The sequence below is a fragment of the Ranitomeya imitator genome, chromosome 6, assembly GCF_032444005.1.
Source record: "Ranitomeya imitator isolate aRanImi1 chromosome 6, aRanImi1.pri, whole genome shotgun sequence".
Taxonomy (NCBI): domain Eukaryota; kingdom Metazoa; phylum Chordata; class Amphibia; order Anura; family Dendrobatidae; genus Ranitomeya; species Ranitomeya imitator.
Genome location: NC_091287.1, coordinates 194,842,487 through 194,864,797, shown reverse-complemented (window position 1 = coordinate 194,864,797; position 22,311 = coordinate 194,842,487). Strand labels below are relative to the sequence as shown.

The 22,311-nt window shown below is 44.6% G+C and overlaps 1 protein-coding gene across 4 annotated transcripts in view; it reads left to right on the top strand.

The window, feature by feature from the left end:
- The window catches only part of MTRR (5-methyltetrahydrofolate-homocysteine methyltransferase reductase), an 831,186-nt gene that overhangs the window by 267,704 nt on the left and 541,171 nt on the right, over positions 1–22,311 (top strand). The window lies entirely within an intron of this gene.

Below are 22,311 nucleotides of genomic sequence, written 5' to 3'. Positions count from 1 at the left end.
ATTCATTTCGGTCTATTTTATTGTCAAAACGGAATACCCTAGAAATTTCGTGAAAATTCTTTGAAGAGACATAGTTCCTCTAAATATTGGTCGACCGCTGTCAGCATTCCATAAACTTTAAGTCGATTCTCCGTATGACTTGTATACGCCTGCTTAGAGTTGTAGACCAATAAAAGCATTTAGAGTTGTCCGGTCTAAATTGTTCCATTTCTCACCATAAATGTGGAGTCTTTCAATGTTACTCATTTGTATGAGAATATTTTCTATAGTCAAATTTATGAACAATGCAAATGCAGATTCAATATCGGATATTCTTGAAATCGCATATCTGGTAGGGCCAGGACTAGCACTTATGATATTTGCAGATGATCTTCTGCCAGCCTGAGCAGGAGGCTGCAAATTCCACATTATCTCCTTATTTTTAGAAAGGATTTCTTCCATCTGATTTGTTGTCTGCGGATGAGGTTCCTCATCAGTTTCTATTTCTGAATCTGAGTTTTCTACATTTTCTTCCACCTCACTAAGGCTAGTTTCACATTTGCGGTTTAATCCGCAGCGTTTAATCCGCATCCGCAAGTGGTTGAAAAAACGCATATAAACGCGTACAAACGTGGCATTTTTTAGACATATGCGGGAACGCATGCGGTAAAAAAAAAACACCGCGTTTCTACACGTTTATATGCGTTTTTCTCTGCGTTTGCGTTTTTTGTGCGCATGATGACAAATTTTACAGGATAAAAATCTAGATAACCAGACACCGCTAATGGGACTACAGAGGGCGTGTATTATGGGATATCTTTATATAGACCCCTGAACAGCTGAAATCTTCATATTTTGCTCCTGTCTCCTGTGTCATGTTGGATCTTCGCATGGAGAGCTTTTATTTCAACCTGGATTTAAGCATCAAGCTGTTTCTTGCCTGTGCGTTTGCTTGGGAGCAAGACAGAAATCGCGAAAGATTGAGAAGGAGACAGCGTAGGTGTTTTTGTAGACACCCCATTATTGAATTGCGTGAGAGACGTGGAGCCTATCACACGCTGTGTGAAGCCTATCACGCGCTGTATGGTGAGCTTAATGCCAACCCGGACAAATTCCATGAATATACAAGGATGTCGCAAGACTCGTTCTGGGATTTACTTGCTCGTGTCCAAGGAGCCATACGGAGACAGGACACCCAGCTCCGTAGAGCAATTCCAGCAGAGGAACGTCTGCTGGTTACATTAAGGTATGTTCCAAATCTAAACCAATGACAGTTCAAATTTGGTGTTTTCTAACATGTATGTTTTGGGTATTTTCCTTTCTGTCTTTAGCGTAACCACACCATAAATAGAATAGATTGCAATTTTTTTTTGGTTTGTTTTTCTTACTGATTTCTGGCAACCGGAGAGAGTTTATCATCCCTCCACTTCCAATACCGGCTTGGAATATCCACCCTGTCCGGAATAGTTGACCTGCCGGGCTTTGTGGAATGTACTCCTGGATGAGTTTATACCCCTACCCACCTTGGACATGTGGCTTGAAATTGCGGAAAAATTCTGGTGTGTGGTTGATTTCCCAAACTGTTTGGGAGCGGTTGATGGAAAGCACATTCGCATTATCAAACCAGCCAGAACAAGATCGGAGTACTTCAATTCCAAAAAATATTTTTATGTTGTGCTCATGGCAATAGCCGATACGGACTGTCGCTTCATCGCTGTGGACATTGGAGCTTTTGGTCGTGGCAACGATTCTCAGACTTTTAAGAACTCTGATATGGGCCACCGTGTGTATGGCAAAATTTTTAATTTTCCACGGCCACAACCGCTCCCCAACACTCAAGGTCCACCGATGCCATTTGTTATGGTTGGGGATGAGGCCTTTCAGATGTGTGAAAACCTACTGAAGCCCTATTCCAGTCGGGACTTGAACCACACTAGAAGGATCTTTAACTACAGACTGACCAGGGCCCGAAGAACAGTAGAGTGTTCCTTTGGCATTCTGGTCTCAAAATGGCGCATTCTTGCATCAGCCATAAATCTAAAAGTGGAAACAGTCGACGAGGTTGTCAAAGCCTGTGTGGTTCTTCACAATTATATAATGGTTAAGGAGCAACCCAACATTGAACTGGATGAACCAGTTGCACACCCACTGCCCGATTTCCAGCATTACCCGCTGTGGTCAACTGCAGCAGTTGGTCACATGCGGGACCAATTTGCTGCCTTTTTTGATTCAGATATTGGACGTGCGTCATGGCAGGACAATGTTGTGTAAATGTCCTGTTGCAATTTGATCTGTACCAGTAATTTTCTGAAATGATAATATTTCTCATTAATAAACTTTAGTTTTGGTTGTGTTGACCGTGTCTCCTATGTTTTTCCTCTACAAACCAAGGCTGTCCTAAAACTAGCAGTATTTGTTCTGTATGTAATATCAGTATTTGTAATCCAAAACCAGGAGTGGGTGATAAAGGCAGAGGTGCCAGTTATTATCTTAGTATCATAATTTACCTCTAATTTTTTCACCCCTTGTTTTGGCTTACAAATACTGATATTAAACAATGGCCACATACTGCTAGTGTTATGGCAGCCGTGTTGCTTTATTGGTAAGCTTGTTGACATTATTGCATCCTGATTCTGTTCTGCTGTATCCATTGGACACAGACTGAAGAGACAATGACTGTCACATTAAAGAAATCTATACTCCTCAAGTCAGGTGTCAAAAATAATTAATTCATGATGCACATATAACAGCCTCATGAATTCACTATATCTGACACCTGTGCAGGTGAGCATAGATATTCCATGTGTGACCACCATCGTCCCTTCAATTTGTGTGTAATAGATTATATACACAGAAGAGAAAATGGAGGATATACAAGGCAGTTCTCTACTCACCAGGTCAGGTGTCCTAACTAGTGAGTTTTTTGACACCTGACCTGTTCAGTAGAGTTCTGCACTGTATTTCTGCCATTTTCTCTTCAGACTGCAACACTAGTCACAGATTAAGCAGAAATAAGAGATTATGGAGATAATCCATCTATTATTTTTAGGCCCACCTCGTATCTTTATGCTAAAGACACAAAGCTGCAGTCTTTTTTTTATAACTACTGGAGATATGATATGGCCCAAAAAATAAGTGTGTGGCGAAGTTTCTTATTTGGCCCACGGTGTGTGTTGCCGGCGGCGAAAGACACAATAAACCAAACATAATTGGGGGAAATCAAAATGTATTTATTTTTTTTACCACCAAAAAATGTATTTAACTGCGCCGGCTTGGGGTAGAGTGATGTAAACGGGGGGGGGTGTGAAGCACTGAGGCCTGGCTAACCGTGGACGATCCAGAGGTGACAGGAGAAGGGGCAATGAAACTATTGGGGTCTGGAAGTTCGGGGATGGGGTTTGACACATGAGAGGCTTGAGACGCACTGGAAGGGTGAGACAAACCTAACATTACAGACACATTGGGAGGTGAAGGGGGAGGAATACTAAGAGTTTTTTGTTTTTTGGGGGGTTTGCCGGGTTCTGGGAGGCCTTGGTGGGCTCATATGGCGCGGCGTGGTGGTGGGTGACCTGTCAGGGTCCGGCTGCACTGTGTCAGAGTCCATAGTGCTCATAGAACGTGCAGCCATGCCAGAGTCCATAGTGCTCGTAGAGCGTGCAGCCATGCCAGAATCCATAGTGCTCGTAGAGCGTGCAGCCATGCCAGAGTCCATAGTGCTCGTAGAGCGAACAGCCATACCAGAGTCCATAGTGCTCGTAGAGCGTGCAGCCATGCCAGAGTCCATAGTGCTTGTAGAGTGTAAGGCCATGCCAGGGTCCTGCTGCATCATGGTGGTGGCGGTACGGAAGGCCATGCCAGGGTCCTGCTGCATCGTGGTGGTGGCGGTGTGGAAGGCCATGCCAGGGTCCTGCTGCATCGTGGTGGCGGCGGAGGAGGTCCAAGCAGGAACAGCGGTTGTCATGGTGGTGGCGGTGGGATGTCCAACTGCACTCGGCATGGTGGTGGTGCTGTAGTGGTGTCCGGCTGTGGAAGGAATTGAGGTGGCCGTGCAGTGGTATGCAGCAGAGGTCGGCATTGAGGTTAAGCGTGACAGTGAAGGCACAGATGGATATGCCGACACTGTCTGCTGGAAATACCGACTCTGCTGCATAGCCTGCACGTAAGCAGCATTGCAGGCCTGCGTGACACTCAGCTGGAGATCAGAAGTAAGGTGTTCCGACATGCCCTGCTCAATTTGGTTAAAAAAATGATGTGCTGGCCTCTGGAGGTCGGCTTTCACTTGGTCAAGGCTTTTGGTGACCTCCTGGATACGTGCATTCAAGAGGTTATGTGAAACATCCATTCGGTCACCCAAAGCCTTGATTGCTTCGTGTAAAACCGAGCTCAAGTGCAAAAACTCGGGCATGAGTGATCTGTCCGAAGCCCTCTGCCGGGAGGAGCCCCAAAAAAGGGGGCAGTGGAAGAGGACTGCGAAAGGGGAAGACCTGATGGACCAGCTCCCTGGTCTCCAGTTAGTGTGGAAGGCCCACTTGCTGCAGCGCTGCTGGATGCTGGGACGGGTCCATGGCTGTCAGATGAAGGACCACTCCAGAACCTGGGCCAACAGTTGTGCTCCATGTGCTGTGAATAATGGAAAAAGAAAATTAATACCAAAAATTAACCAGATGCAAAATCCTGTGGAATAGAAAAATACAGATTATGGCAAGACAATACAACCTAATGCACGTGATCAATACTTACGTTCTCTGGGCAACACTGCTCTCTTGACGCAGGTCCTTGTTGAAGCGGTCCTTCATCCAACGCCAACGTGTTTTGACTTTGGACACTGTTAAAAAAATAACATTATGGTCAGAAAAAGGACTTTTGGCCGTGCTCACACAACTGTGTGTGATGAGAGAAACTCTTGAGAGTATCTTTCATCACACACAGTTGAGTGAGCATGGCCAAGGTCTCTGCTGCTTCACACTGCAGTGCAATACTTACCAAATGCACTTCGGACCCAAGTCGGGGCGTTGTCCCAGCCACCCCACATCTCTTTGGCCACCTCATTCCATAGGCGCCGCAATGTGACGTTGTTTGAGTGCAATGGATCCAGGGTGTCCCACAACGGGACTCGCTCCTGGACCAGGGAGATGAGGAGGTCATTTTTTATTAGATCATCCTCCCGTTGTGGAACCTAAAAATTAAATAAAGTCATTAAAGTTTGGTAAATTAACATAAGGAAAAGAAAGAAAAAAGATGCTGAGAAATGGCATGAATAGGAAAGTCAACATACAAAAGGATTCCAGAAGAAAAAAGTAAAGATATAGGAATTGAAAGAAAGGAAGATTCAAGAATATTACACTGAGGATACAGTAAACAGTCAGCCTTGTATACGTACCCGCTGCCATCTTTCCTCCCGACCTTGAGTCCGCTGCTCCTGCCCAGTCTCTGCCGCAGTTGTAGAAGAGCTCTAAAAAAAGAAAAATTCAAATTGTCACATGTGTAGATGTGACAGTGAATACTTACCAATCTGACGAGGCAAGTACTCACCTCACTGACATGCTCGACTTCCGACGGCTCAGGAAGAAACTCTTCATGAGAAGATGAAGAAGACATTCTGATGCATGTAGAAAGAAAGAAATGCAAGAAATTAGGACATGTAGAGACAGAAAATAGAAAATAAAGGCATTGGCTAGGATATACTCACATTGTTCAGTGTCTTGTTTTCCTCCAAGATGTAGGCTGTGTCTCGTCTGCTTCATTGTCTGCTGAGTAGTGACCTGCAAATGTCCACAACCTCCCTTTATCACCTACTATGTGGGGGGTGGCTTATCAGTGTCTAGACATGGTGTTTTCAATTGAAACACATGCGATCACGAACGCAAGCAAACGCATGTGCTTGTGAACGCATGCGTTGATATAGACAGCAATGCTTTTTTTGTCGCAATCCTTGCGCAATCGACCGCATGCGTTTCCAGGCAAATTGACGCTTCTAGAAATTACTATATGTTACATTTCCGCGCCAAGCCGCAAACGATGAAAAGACGCATGCGTCATCAAACGCGGCAAAACGCGAACAATCAAAAACGCATGTGTCCCTAATGTTAAATATTGGAATACACAACGCATGCGGATATATGCGGTAGAAACGCTGCGGACACAACCGCAAATGTGAAACCAGCCTTATGGGGCCAATAATATAGGGAGCATCTTATAAAGCCAATTCTATAGGGAGCATTATATGGAGCCAATTTAATATGGAGCATCTTATGGGGCCAATTCAATATGGAGCAGTATATGGGGCCAATTACATATGGAGCCAATAGTATATGAAGCATCTTATGGGACTAATTATATATGGTGCATTTTATATGGCCAATTATATATGGAGCATTATATGGGGCCCATCATATACTGTATGGAGAATTATATGTGGCCCACTATACTCTATGGAGCATTATATGTGGTCCAGGGCCGGCTCCAGGTTTTTGAGGGCCCAGGGCGAAAGAGTCTCAGTGCCCCCCCCCCCCCCCCTTAACACATACCCCGATTTATGATGCACAGATACGGCAGAGAAATGTATAGTACAATGCCAGATTTCACTTCTTACATACTGACAGCTATTGTAAATTCTGCAGTGTATATATACAGGACAGGATGAGTGGTACTGTGCAGTGTATATATACAGGAGGAGTGGTACTACTGTGCAGTGTATATACAGGACTGGAGGAGTGGTACTGTGCAGTGTATATATACAGGAGGAGTGGTACTGTGCAGTGTATATATACAGGAGGAGTGGTACTGTGCAGTGTATATACAGGACTGGAGGAGTGGTACTGTGCAGTGTATATATACAGGACAGGAGGAGTGGTACTGTGCAGTGTATATATACAGGACAGGAGGAGTGGTACTGTGCAGTGTATATATACAGGACAGAAGGAGTGGTACTGTGCAGTGTATATATACAGGACAGAAGGAGTGGTACTGTGCAGTGTATATATACAGGACAGAAGGAGTGGTACTGTGCAGTGTATATATACAGAACAGAAGGAGTGGTACTGTGCAGTGTATATACAGTACTGGAGGAGTGGTACTGTGCAGTGTATATATACAGGACAGAAGGAGTGGTACTGTGCTCTATATATATACAGGACAGAAGAAGTGGTACTGTGCAGTGCATATACAGGACTGGAGGAGTGGTACTGTGCAGTGTATATATACAGGACAGAAGGAGTGGTACTGTACAGCGTATATATACAGGACAGGAGGAGTGGTACTGTACAGCGTATATATACAGGACAGGAGGAGTGGTACTGTGCAGTGTATATAAAGGACAGGAGGAGTGGTACTGTGCAGTATATATACAGGACTGGAGGAGTGGTACTGTGCAGTGTATATATACAGGACAGAAGGAGTGGTACTGTACAGTGTATATATACAGGACAGGAGGAGTGATACTGTGCAGTGTATATACAGGACAGGAGGAGTGGTACTGTGCAGTGTATATATACAGCACAGAAGGAGTGGTACTGTACAGTGTATATATACAGGACAGGAGGAGTGGTACTGTGCAGTGTATATATACAGGACAGGAGAAGTGGTACTGTGCAGTGTATATATACAGGACAGGAGGAGTGGTACTGTGCAGTGTATATATACAGGACAGAAGGAGTGGTACTGTGCAGTGTATATATACAGGACAGGAGGAGCGGTACTGTGCAGTGTATATATACAGGACAGAAGGAGTGGTACTGTGCAGTGTATATACAGGACTGGAGGAGTGGTACTGTGCAGTGTATATATACAGGACAGGAGGAGTGGTACTGTGCAGTGTATATATACAGGACAGGAGAAGTGGTACTGTGCAGTGTATATATACAGGACAGGAGGAGTGGTACTGTGCAGTGTATATATACATGACAGAAGGAGTGGTACTGTGCAGTGTATATATACAGGACAGAAGGAGTGGTACTGTGCAGTGTATATATACAGGACAGAAGAAGTGGTGCTGTGCAGTGTATATATACAGGACAGAAGGAGTGGTACTGTGCAGTGTATATATACAGAACAGAAGGAGTGGTACTGTGCAGTGTATATATACAGGACAAAAGAAGTGGTACTGTGCAGTGTATATACAGGACTGGAGGAGTGGTACTGTGCAGTGTATATATACAGGACAGGAGGAGTGGTACTGTGCAGTGTATATATACAGGACAGAAGGAGTGGTACTGTACAGTGTATATATACAGGACAGGAGGAGTGGTACTGTACAGTGTATATACAGGACAGGAGGAGTGGTACTGTGCAGTGTATATATACAGGACAGGAGGAGTGGTACTGGGCAGTGTATATATACAGGACAGAAGGAGTGGTACTGTGCAGTGTATATATACAAGACAGGAGGAGTGGTACTGTGCAGTGTATATACAGGACAGGAGGAGTGGTACTGTGCAGTGTATATACAGGACAGGAGGAGTGGTACTGTGCAGTGTATATATACAGGACAGGAGGAGTGGTACTGTGCAGTGTATATACAGGACAGGAGGAGTGGTACTGTGCAGTGTATATATACAGGACAGGAGGAGCAGTATTGTGCAATGTATTGTAGTATAGTGACCCCTGTGGCAGCTAGGGGGCGCTGTGTGTACTCCTTGAGATATGCATTGAGGCATATCTGTTATGATAATGGTGGTGAATCAGTGACTGGCAGTGTTGTGAATGGCCAATATGTGTCGCAGAGGGAGTCTGCGTGGTAAGTCTGATGCAATGTTGTTCTGGGACCTGTAGTCCCTCGGGAGTGTGTATATCTATGGTATAGTTGTAAGGGAGATTTACTAGGCTAGTTGTGTGAGATGGGTGGGACAAACTAGCCACACATCCACACACTCCCATCCAGAGGAGTGGTTAAGGGTATATAATGTGACCAGGGTGTGGGTCACATGTTCATGTTTGGGCTCTGAATGTGGACCTGAATGGTCTGTGCTGGAAGGTCCTGGAGAGAGCCCCATGTTTTGGGAGTGGCGGCTCCCTGGAGAGCACATGGCGGGGGCTCTGGACCTCGCACAGACCAGCAGATAACGAATGGAGATTCGTGTTATACTGACCGGGGTCAGAGAAAAGGAAAGACTGAGTGTGAACGTCTGAAGGATACCTCTGTGGAGGAGAGGTATCCGAGAAACCTGTGCGGCACTGACAGGTAACGGGAAGGAACCGTGTTGTACTGACCGTGGTCAGAGTGAGAGACATTGTGTATGGGGTACCTCTGAGGCCAAGAGGTGTCCAGGAACCAGTGAAGGTCGCTAGCAGGTAACGGACGAGGTCCGTGTCTTATGCTGACCGGGGTCAAAGACGAACTGTGGTAAAGTTGAATATGTCCAGATACTGTTCAAGCTGTTACTAAGTTCCTGTAGATGTGCTTTGTTATGCGAAATAAACCGAAAAGACTGTGTTTTTGATAGAAAACCGTGCCTGAGTGTGTTAATCCTGTGCCAAGCGAGTGTCCCCCAAGACACATAGTAGGCACTATGCTACAGTATATATACAGGAGAGGTGCTGTGCAGTGTATATATACAGGAGGAGTGGTACTGTACAGTGTATATACAGTACTTCAGCATCTCAGCTGCAACCTGCAGCCGCCCAGCTCACCCAGAACCCCAGAATACAGGGATACCATTGCACTCAGTCACTCAGGCGCCGGTAGGAGCTTCTCCGGAATCTGCCTAAGTTCAGCACGCAGGAGCTGCTCGCTCTGTATTGCCGTGTGTACATGAATGTGTCTTATGTCTCATGGGGTTCAGTTATGTGCTACTCTATTATGGGGGCACTGGGGTACACAGGACGGCTGCAGAGCAGGGCACACAGGCAGGGTGAGGGTACACAGGATGGATGCAGAGTAGGGCACACAGGCAGGGTGGGGGTACACAGGATGGCTGCAGAGCGGGGCACACAGGCAGAGTGGAGGTACACAGGACAGCTGCGGAGCCTGGCAGGCACACAGGCAGGGTGGGGGTACACAGGACAGCTGCGGAGCGGGGCACACAGGCAGAGTGGGGGTACACAGGACGGCTGCAAAGCCTGGCAGGCACACAGGCAGGGTGGGAGTACACAGGACAGCTACGGAGCCTGGCAGGCACTCAGGCAGGGTGGGAGTACACAGGACGGCTGCAGAGCGGGGCACACAGGCAGGGTGGGGGTACACAGGGCGGCTGCGGAGCCTGGTAGGCACACAGGCAGGGTGGGAGTACACAGGACGGCTGCGGAGCAGGGCACACATGCACTCACTGTAGTCTGTAGCCAGCCAGGGGCGGAGAGCAGAGCAGGAGAACGTGCTCTCTCCGCCCACAAACAGTCACGGCTGGCTACGTTCTCTTAACCCCTATGTGCATGCCTGCCTGAGTGAGAAGATGCTTGTGCCATGCCAGCTGTATCTATGACAGCGTGAGTGGGCCCCCCTGTCTCACCAGGGCCCCGGCGCTTGCCCGGGTGCGCCGGGTGCTGACGCCGGCCCTGATGTGGTCAATTCCGTATGGAGCAATATTTGCGGCTCATTCTGTATAGAGCACTCAGTGGTGCCCATTATACTGTATGAAGCATTATATGAGGCTCATTATTCTGTTTGGAGCAATATATGGGGATCATTATTCTGCATAGAGGACTATGTGGTGCCAATTATACTGTATGGAGCACTATAAGGGGCCATTATGCTGTATGGGGCAATATATGGGGCTCATTATTCTGTTTGGAGCAATATATGGGGCTCATTATTCTGTATAGAGGACTACACTGTCCGGTTTCTGAGCTAATGTAGAATGTGCAATACAATAGATATCACTCATGTAATGTAAGAAGTAAGTGAAATCTTTGGCATTGTACAATACCTTTATTTCTCTGCCGTATCGGTGCATTATGAATTGTGGTATGTGTTAAAGGGGCCCACTGGGACTCTTTCGCCCAGGGCCCATGAAAACCTGGAGCCAGCCCTGCTTTCTGCCATTGCAGGACTTCTTCCTTCAGGTAAGTTCAGGTGAAATAACCAGGAAGTAGGCAAGAATTGGTGGACGCCAACTTGAATTTCTTGGAGCCAGTCCTCCATATGTCTGCAGTGAGAACCATTGGAGACAGAAGTTTCTTTTTGAAGGGGATTATAAAAACCATTCCAGATTAGTTAGCCAAGCTGGTATTCTGTGCAGCTGTTTTGCCCAATAATAATGGACAAAGTGAGGAAACCCCAAACCTCCTTTATTGGTACCAGCCAAGAGGATTTACCTTGGTATCCTATGGTGTGTTCTTGCCCATGCCAATTTTATGGTGGCTGGCTAGAGTTATTGTAAATCATTGAGAGTAATGGGTATCTGCACAATTTGAAATACAGTAAATATAGAAAGTTTCAGAGGATGGTCATTTTTATTGCTGAAATGCGACCATTTATAAAAGTGGGATACAGTTGAGGTTAATTCCTGAATATTTGCATGAAGTCTCTCTTCAGTGTTTAAAGTTATTCTAGAGAAAGTTAAGTTGAGTCAGGTATATTTAGTGGGAGGTCCCCTGTTTTGCTGTTTGTTTTTGTAGCCTGGCAGAGTACTGAAATTTAAGAGGATGGAGTGTAGATTAGGGAGGGAAACATGGGAATTAGTGAGTGTTAAAATTATATCATTGGCAAAGAGAGGGTGTTTGTTTAAAGTCCTTGTCTTTGGCCTGTACTCCTTTTAACCCCTTAACACCCAATGATGTGCAGGGTCCATCATTGGGTGCCTCCCCCTCATCTCCTGAGCCTGCACCTTTTCCAGCATGTCACCTGATTTGAACAGCTGACATGTGCCCCTAACAGCCGCGGGTAAAATCGTGATCCACCCACGGCTGTTAACATGTTAAATGCCTTTGTCGATTTCTTGACAATGGCATTTAACATGATCGCATTGGGAGTGCGACTTAGCTCTGCCCATCAGCGCCCGGGTCACATGACCACGGGTCGCCGATGGGTTGGCATGACAACCTGGGGTCTGCAGGAGACCCCTGTGGTTGTCATTGCCAGATTCGCTATGAGCGCCCCACAGCGGTCGGCGCTCATAGCAAGTGAGCACTTTTGCTACATCTGTGTAGTACAAACAATCGGATGATCGCAAATCAGATTATCGCAAACAAAACAGATGATCGCAGCTTGTAGTCTCCCATGGAGACTATTGAAGCAATTAGAAAGTGAAAAAAAAAGTTTTTAAAAATATTTAAAAAGTTATAAAAGTTTAAAATATCTCCGTTCGCCCCATTCAAAATTAAAACCATAAAAGAAAAATAAAAAATACACATTTGGTACTGCCGCATTCAAAATTGCCCGATCTATCAATACATAAACAGAATTAATTGGTTTGGTAAACTGTGTAATGCGGAAAAAAAAATCATAATGCCAGAATTACATTTTTTGGGTCGCCACAACATTGCATTAAAATGCAATAAAGGGCGATCAAAACATTGTGTGTACACCAACATAAATAAAAACGTCAGCTCGGCATGCAAAAAATAAGCCCTCACCAGGCCCCAATGCACAAAAAATTAAACGCTACTGGTCTAGGAAAATGGCAACTTTTTTTTTTCACCACTTAAATAAAAAATAATTTATACATGTTTGGTATCTACGAATGACCTGGAGAATCGTAATGGCAGATCAGTTTTCGCGTTTAGTGAACATAGTAAATTGCTGAAGAGGAGCTTGCTCCTCTTCTCTCCAAATCACACCTCACCACTTGTGCACTTGACTCCATCCCATCCCACCTCCTCCCCAACCTCAACACCACACTAATCCCATCCCTAACCCATCTCTTCAACCTATCACTAATTTCTGGTACCTTCCCCTCTACTTTCAAACATGCCACAATCACACCTATCCTCAAAAAGCCATCCGTTGACCCAAGCGCTATGTCCAGCTATCGCCCTATATCTTTGCTCCCATTTGCTTCCAAACTCCTTGAGCAGTACGTCCATGCAGAACTTCTCACTTGGCATCTAACTCTCTCTTCGACAACCTAAAATCTGGCTTCCGTCCCCACCATTCCACTGAGACTGTCCTGACCAAAATTACGAACGACTTACTTACAACCAAAGCTAACAGACAATTCTCTATACTCCTTCTAGACCTGTCCTCTGCCTTCGACACCGTTGACCACTGCCTTCTACTACAGATCCTCTCTTCTTTTGGTGTCAAAGACCTTGCCCTATCTTGGATCTCCTCATACCTTACCAACCACACATTTAGCGTTTCCTTCTCCCATTCTACCTCTTCCTCTCGCCCCCTCTCTGTTGGTGTCCCTCAAGGCTCTGTCCTAGGGCCCTTACTCTTCTCAATCTATACACTCGGCTTGGGACAACTCATAAGGTCCTATGGTTTCCAGTACCATCTATATGCTGATGACACTCAGATCTACCTCTCTGGCCCAGATGTCACCTCTGCTCTCCAGAATCCCAGAGTGTCTATCAGCCATATCCTCCTTCTCTCACTTCCTCAAGCTCAATATAGACAAATCTGAATTAATTATCTTTCCTCCATCTCGCATACCTTCCCTACCTGATCTATCTATCAAAATAAATGAAATCACACTTTCCCCTGTCCCCAAAATCTGCTGCCTCCATGTAACCTTTGACTCGGTCCTGTCCTTCAAACCGCACATCCAAGCTCTCACCACCTCCAGCTCAAAAATATTTCCAGAATCCGTCCTTTCCTCAACACTCAATCTACCAAAATGCTTGTGGATGCCCTAATCATCTCCCGCCTTGACTACAACATCCTCCTCTGTGGCCTATCTTCTAACACTCTTGCACCCCTCCTGTCCATTCTTAACTCTGCTGCCTGACTTATTAATCTCTCTCCTCGTTACTCTCCTGCTTCCCCTCTTTGAAAATCCCTTCACTGGCTCCCAATTTCCCTGCATATCCAGTTTAAACTGCACTACTCAAAAAAATGAAAAGAACACTTAAACAGAATATAACTCCAAGTAAATCAAACTTCTTTGAAATCAAACTGTCCACTGATGTTTTGATCACTTTTGAATGTTGGTTGTGCTTTCACACTCATGGTAGCATGAGACGGACTCTACAACCCACACAAGTGGCTCAGATGGAGCAGATCATCCAGGATGGCACATCAATACTAGCTGTGGCAAGAAGGTTTGCTGTGTCTGTCAGCGTAGTGTCCAGAGGCTGGAGGCGCTACCAGGGAGACAGGCCAGTACACCAGGAGACGTGGAGGGGGCCGTAGGAGGGCAACAACCCAGCAGTAGGACCGCTACCTCCGCCTTTGTGCAAGGAGGAACAGGAGGAGCACTGCCAGAGCCTTGCACAAACGCTTAGAAACTGACTCCATGAGGATGGTTTGATGGCCCGATGTCCACAGATGGGTTTTGTGGTCACAGCCCAACACTGTGCAGGACGCTTGGCATTCGCCACAGAACACCAGGATTGGCAAATTTGCCACTGGCACCCTGTGCTCTTCACAGATGAAAGCAGGTTCACACTGAGCACATGTGACACACGTGACAGAGTCTGGAGATGTTGTGGAGAGCGATCTGCTGCCTGCAACATCCTTCAGCATGACTGGTTTGCCAGTGGGTCAGTAATGGTGGGTGGCATTTCTTTGAAGGGCCGCACAGCGCTCCATATGCTCATCAGAGGTAGCCTGACTGCCATTAGTTACCAAGATGAGATCCTCAGACCCCTTGCAAGACCATATGCTGAAAAATAACATTGAAGCCAGCATATTATAAACTCAGATAATGATAGAGTAAAGTGAAAGTACCATATGTAAAATATGCCGAATGGATAATAAAGGGGCCAACTGCCAATAGGAATATACTAAAGAAAAAAAGAAGAGAACAGGCAGCCATATGGTCCCATAAAAAATAACACTTTATTGAAAAACATTAAAATAACACCATACACAGAACAGGGGTACAGTTGGGGATACAGAGGCAACCAAATGGCAAATGCAAGAAAACAGACCAAAACCAGGTCCAAGGACCGTGCTGCTATGTTATTATAGCATTACATACCATCTCCCCGCATGAAAATGTAAACAGTACATAGTCCAGCAGATCTAGGGCAAGTGCAAGACCATATGCTGGTGCGGTTGGACCTAGTTTCCTCCTAATGCAGGACAATGCCAGACCTCATGTGGCCGAAGTGTCAGCAGTTCCTGCAAGATGAAGGCATTGAAGCTATGGACTGGCCTGCCCATTCCCCAGACCTGAATCCGATTGAGCACATCTGGGACATCATGTCTCGCTCCATCCACCAACGTCACTTTGTACCACAGACTGTCCAGGAGTTGGCGAATGCTTTAATCCAGGTCTGGGAGGAGATCCCTCAGGAGACCACCCGCTGCCTCATCAGGAGCATGTCTGTTATGATCTGGTGGTTTAGGAACAACATGAGACAAGCTCTGAAGGAGGTGGTATCAGTACTGACAGCAGACCCTGAACCTAGCAGCGCAACTAGAAATAGCCGTGGGGGGTACCTGACGCTCCCTAGATCCCTCGGCACAGCCTAAGATCTAACTTCCCCTAAAGATGGAAACAGGAAACCTATCTTGCCTCAGAGAAAATCCCCAAAGGAAAGATAGCCCCCCACAAATATTGACGGTGAGAGGAGGGGAAAATAACATACGCAGAGATGAAATCAGATTTTAGCATAGGAGGCCAGTCTAGCTTGATAGATAGGACAGGAAAGGATACTGTGCGGTCAGTATAAAAACTACAAAACAATCCACACAGAGTTTACAAAATCTCCACACCTGACTAAAGGTGTGGAGGGTAAATCTGCTTCCCAGAGCTTCCAGCTAACAGAAAAAAATCCATAATGACAAGCTGGACAAAAATAGAATGCACAGAACAATAAGTCCACAACATGTGGATTGAAATGAGCAAAGCCAGAACTTATCTTTGCAGAACTGGTCAGGAAACCAGGAGAATCCAAGCAGAGATGTGAATCCAGCCAGAAAACATTGACAAGTGGCATAGGCTGAAGACTAGAGCCAGGTTAAATAGCAGAGCCAGGAGAGACGATTAGTGAAAGCAGCTGCTAAAGCTAAACCCAAGGAGCGGCAGTTCCACTCAAAACCACCAGAGGGAGCCCAAGGGCAGAATTCACAAAAGTGCCATTTACAACCACCAGAGGGAGCCCAAGAACGGAATTCACAACACATGCCCAGGCATTGTACAGTAGGAAGGTCATGCAGGTACGTGGAGGCCACACACGGTACTGAACATCTTTTCCTTGTCTTGAGGCATTTCTACTGAAGTAGGGTCAGCTTGTAATTTGGTTTTCCACTTTCATTTTCAGTATCATTCCAAATCCAGGCCTCTGTAGGATATTCATTTTGATTTACATTGATAATTATATTTTATTGTTCTGAACACATTCCACTATGCAATGAATAAAGATTTGCAACTGGAATGTTTCATTCAGAGATATCTAGGATAACAATCCACAAAAAGTCTCAAATTGCCATAATACGCAACCAGACTCAATACACAATGCACCACGATACTTAGATTCAATAATATTTATTAATAATTCACATCCAATTTAACAACAATAATTATAAAAGAGAAAACCTCCAAATGTGATGGAGCGGATTTATTCACATAACATCTACGAAAAAAACAATATGAAAAATCAATAGCCAAGAAAGCCCTCATGCAGAAAAAACTGCATTATCAGAGACCTGAACCTAGCAAACCGATAAGGTTTGTATACACAAAAGGCTTCATGAATGCCAGGTGACCCAAACAATGGGACTTTTTAATTATCACTGCCACATGGCATGTAAATATACTGGCGCTCACCACCTATAACGATACACTATTAGAAAATACCGTGGCCGGTCCCAAAAATTAATCAAGGTATGGGCAAGCTGACAATTAACTTACATATGGTAAGATGTCCGTGTCTCCGTTCCTTTACCCCGACGCGCGTTTCGTAACACTTCCTCAGGGGGCGCCTGAGTATAACACAACGATACAACAGGGATCAATTTCTTTTGGTTGAGAGATATCTAGGATGTGGTATTTTAGTGTTCCCTTTTATTTTTTTGAGCAGTGTATTAACACTGACCTACAAAGCCATCCATAACCTTTCTCCTCCATATATTTCCAAACTAATCAATCAATATCTTCCCCCATGTAATCTCCAATCCTCCCAAGACCTCCTTCTTTCCTCCACGCTTATTCACTCCTCACCTAATCGCCTCCAAGACTTCTCCCGAATATCCCCCATCCTCTGGAATTCTGTTCCCCAACACGTCCGGTTATCCACCACGTTTGGATTCTTCAAAAGAAACCTGAAAACCCACCTCTTCAAAGAAGCTTATAGCCTGTAATGACAGCCACCTCAACACCATCGGAGCTACTGCAACCCTCGACCTACTGTGTCCTTACCCATAATCCTGTAGAATGTAAGCCCGCAAGGGCAATGTCTTCTCCCCTCTGTACCAGTCTGTCATTTTTAGTTTGTTTACTGTAAGTGATATTTGTATTTTGATGTAACCCCGTCTCATGTACAGTACCATGGAATCAATGGTGCTATATATAAAAATAAATAATAATAATAATAGTAAATAAAAGTATTGTAGAATTGCACTTTATTTAGCAATTTCACCGCACTTTGAATTTGTTTTCCAGTTTTCCAGTACACTGTTTGGTAAAACCAATTTTGTAGTTCAAAAGTACAACTCGTCCTGCTTAAAAAAAGCACTCATATGGCCTTATTGACTGAAAAATAACAGTTATGGCTTTGGGAAGAAGTGGAGCAAAAAAACCGGAGACCTTAAAGGGTTAATGTCTGAATTTGATCTAACAGCAGAGGTAGGGTGTTCAATGCATAGGACAATAATAAGGCAAAAGAGTTAAGGATTTGGAGTAAAGACCTTCAATATCTTTTAAAAAAGAATCTTTTATACCAGACCTGGGCAAAGTGTGGCCCGCGGGCCACATCTAGCCCTCTGGATGTCTGTCTGGCCCGTGGACCGAGACAGCTGTGGGGCTGGAAATCGGAGGTCCATGGGCCACACGGTGCCCGCCCGCTCGCTGTTTCGATATGCGGCTCTGCGCTGCGCCTCCACCAATCAGTGTGTGAAACAGCTGATGCGTTTACGTCATTTCATCCAGTCAGCTGTGCACTCCTCAGTCAGCGCATCGGAGGCAGAGAGAGTAGTCTGGGAAAAGGACCGAGGCGAGTGTGAGGTGTTTTTTTTTTCTCATGTGTATGGGCTGTTTGGGTGGACACATGGGGAGGCTAGGGGGATGACATGGTGCTGCACATGGGAGGGAGACATGGTGCTGCACATGGAGGGTGACATGGTGCTGCACATGGGGTGGTAACATGGTGCTGCACATGGGGGGGTGACATGGTGCTGCACATGGGCGAGTGACATGGTGCTGCACATGCGGGGCGACATGCTGCACATGGTACTGTATATGGGAGTGGCATACTGCACTTGGTGCTGCATATGGGGGCTACATGCTGCACATGGGGTGACATACCGCACATGGTTCTACATATGGGGGCAACATGCTGCTCATGGTGCTGTATACGGGGGCGACATGCTCTACACGGGGGAGGCTGTGCGGGGCTCATGCAGTGTGTATATGGAGGCTGTGCAGGACTCATGCAGTGTATATAGGGAGGCTTTGAGACTCATGCTGTGTTTGGGGAAGGCTGTGTGGGGCTCTTGCAATTTATATATATATATATATATATATATATATATATATTTATATATATATATATATATATATATATATATATATATATATATAGGCTGTGTCATGATTAAGGGAGCTTAGTCTCCAGAAACGCTCTGAGATTGTTACCAATATGGTTTGTGCTGAAGTTTGTATCCTCCATGTTTAAGTTTGTGAATAAAGAAAACTTTTTTTCACGGATTTGGTGAAGCTGGATATTTTTTTCCTATGAATGAGTATACCATGGAGTCAGGGATTGTAGAACCCCTTAAGAAGTAGTTAGAGGGCTCTTAAGTTGGAAAGGAATTAATCTTGAAAGGTTTTGTAATTAAATACGGTATGCCATCAGGAACCTGAGATTTCATGTTTGGAAAATTATGTATTATATCTTTAATTTCTTCCTCATTGATTGCAGCATTTTATGATGCTATTCACTCTGTTAAGAGGGAAGATAACTGAAAGGACTCCAAAAATTAACTAATCAGATGATCTCTGATTAGGTGATTAGAAGGGAGGGGACTGGGGAATGAGTAGAGTTGAGAAAAAGTGGTTGAGCTTAGTGCAAATAGCTATACTATGTCCCCTGAAGACTGTCTTTTGAGCTTCCCATAGGTTGTTTTTGATATGACTGAGTCATATTAAGGTCACAGTAATTTTTTAAATGTGAGCTAAGTTCTTCCTTTGGGTGGGCTTTTCGTAAAACAGTCTCATTTAATCTATTTGTCACTGAATGACAAGAGCAAGTGTATATGGAAGAATATTTAATTTAAATTTCTTTTGGGGTTTCATCAGACCATGTCTTGGGGCCCATTTCCACTCCTGGCAGAATACATAGTATAGGGGTGTTGCTGAAAAATTAATCTGTGTGTGGGTACCATGAGGTGGCGAAAAGGACATGTCCCTAGGGTGTGTCACGACTCAATTGTCGGGTATTCCGGGCCTATGGGCTCCTTCCCTTTCGCTAACACTAAGGGTGCCATAGCTATCCATTTTCCCTGAAATAGTTTTAACTGTGAAGACACTGGGGCCAGGTATCCTGCTAAGCTCCTGATTCTGCCCTCAGTCTGTTCCCTCCCCCCTTCCAGGGAAGAGAGGAGTAGTAGGTTATGGCTATACACCAACCAAACTAACAAGGTAATACGAACAGGGATAAAGGAAAATACCAATCATACAAAAATGCACACACAAACAACAGAGGGATACATCAGGGATTAATGGGTGGGAAGAAAAACAAAGTAGAAGAAAAGAATTTGCACACAACCAAAACCAAGCTACAGTCTTGGATAAATCCACCAAATACCTTTTCACACAACACTGCACCAACTCCTGAATTGTGTAGCAGTAAAGCTATCTCTGGCAAATGCCTGCCTGCTTTGGTCCAGTTTATGTAGGAGAGATGAGTGGCCAACAGTGAGCAGCTGAGCGGCACCTAAGCTTCCAGGAGCTCTCAACTGAGCAGGTTAATCCCTGCACTGCTAGAAGAAATCTGCACCGTTAATATGAAGGTGAAGTGCTTCTAGTCAGTGCAAGAGTACGAGAAATAAGACCGTGCTGTCTTCTGGCTCCTCTCTGTCATAGTAAATGTTATGTAAATAGTACCTCTGGATACGTTTGTGAAACGCTCTAAGGAGATGAATTTGAGACTTACATGGGGGCCTGTCATTTTTTTTTTTTTCTAGAGAACGTCATATTTTCATATTAAAATCCCCTCCTAGAAAGATTGCTGTGGGTGCAAGATGTGAGATCTTAATCATAACTTTTTTTAAGGAATTTAATTTATGCTGTATTAGTGGAATAAATATTGCAAAGTATTAGAGATATTCTATATCTACCATTATGGTGTAGGTGGTCAATTCTATGGGACATGTTCTTGATAAAAGAATAGCTACACCCTCTATCATGCATGACCAAAAATATTTTAGGAAAATGCTTCAGGGCAAAGTTATTGGAGCCGGATTTGTTAAAGTGGGTTTCTGTTGAAATACTACGTCTGCTTTAAAGAGAAACTGTCACAGCATTTTATGAAGTAAAGTACAGACAAGGCCATATTGGTGCACTGTTCTACTGATAGAAAACCAATTTAGTAGATTTTTTTTTCATCCTTGCTTGAAATTCTCTTCTATTCATATCTTGGTACATCGGGGCGGGACTGTGGGTAGGGCCTTCAGCTTTGTTTTGTATCTCCTGCTGTGTCTGGTGCCATTTCTTGTTTATTTAAAATTTTGTGATGGCGGCACATGGGCAGATTGACCTCTTGGAAGTTTTCAGGAAAATGGCAGCTGCGAATGCGTATTTTGGTCAGTGCCCCTAGCACCATTATGCTAAAGCCCATTAATCCTAGTCATGGGCGGCACTTGTGCAGATTGATCTAATGGGGGCTTCAGAAAAATGGCTCTGGAAGTTGAGCAATATACACATGCTCAGCTGCTGGCGCCGTTTTCCTGAAGACTTTAGGAGCTCAATCTGCGCAAGCGCTGACCATGGCTAGCATGGCTCCAGCGTGAAATTTTAAATAAAAAAACAAGAAAAGACACCCAGACACATTGGAAGGGACCGAACAAAGCTGAAGACCTTACCCACAGGCTGGCCCTGATGCACGAAGATATTAATACGATGAAACTTCTTAAAAATAATTAAAGAAAATGTTTAAAAAAATAGATTTCTTCACCTGAGGTATCATTTTATTCAGTATCACCACGCCAGTATGGCCTTGCCTGTACTTTACTTAATAAAATGCTGCTAGCAGGTTCTCTTTAATCCCTTAAGGACTGCTGATACACATTTCTAAAGCACGTACCATGCGTCGTTAAGGGGCCTTATTCCCTCATCACCATTTTAAAATGGCGATTGAGAATAAGTCTGTATTGCCAACTGTCTGCCAAAATTCTTACTTGTGACAGCTGCACATGACAGCTGACATACTATGATACCGATGCTGGCCAGTTTTGTTGCCAATCACGGCTGATTAACCCCTCAAATACCGCTGTCCGTTGCAATAGCGGTATTTAATAGGTTAAAAGGGGTTTAAAGATGCCCTTTGTAACCATCGGACTCCTGAGATAAATATTGTGGGTGATGATCGTTATCTTGGTATCCTGAGGTCATGTGATGACCCCAGAGTACAGTGGCCTGTAAGATCCAGCTATATGAAGTGTGTTACAGGCACAGTCAATGAGTCAATGACAAGTCTCATGCAGTGTACAAGCCCAGAGATCACAATAAAAATTATACATGTCCCACAGTGGGACGAAGTGGAAAAGTAAAAGTAAAAATACATAATACATATGTACAATGTATATACAATGTATATGTAAAGTTAAGTAAAAAACAAAACAAAAAAGCATACACAAATCATGATAAGTCGTTTTACCACTCAAAACGTAGCCATTGATTTAAAACACAAAATTAAAAAAGCACACAGAAGTGGAATCTCCATGTCCACAGTGACCAGATCTATAAAACTGTTACGTTATTTATTCTGTATGGCAAACGCCATAAAAAAATGCCAAAAATGATGCTTTTTCATCATACACAAGATTTTGATCCCAGCCTTAATCTGGAAGCGATCAAAAACTATTATGTACTAGATGGTGGCCCGATTCTAACGCATCAGGTAGAATCTAGA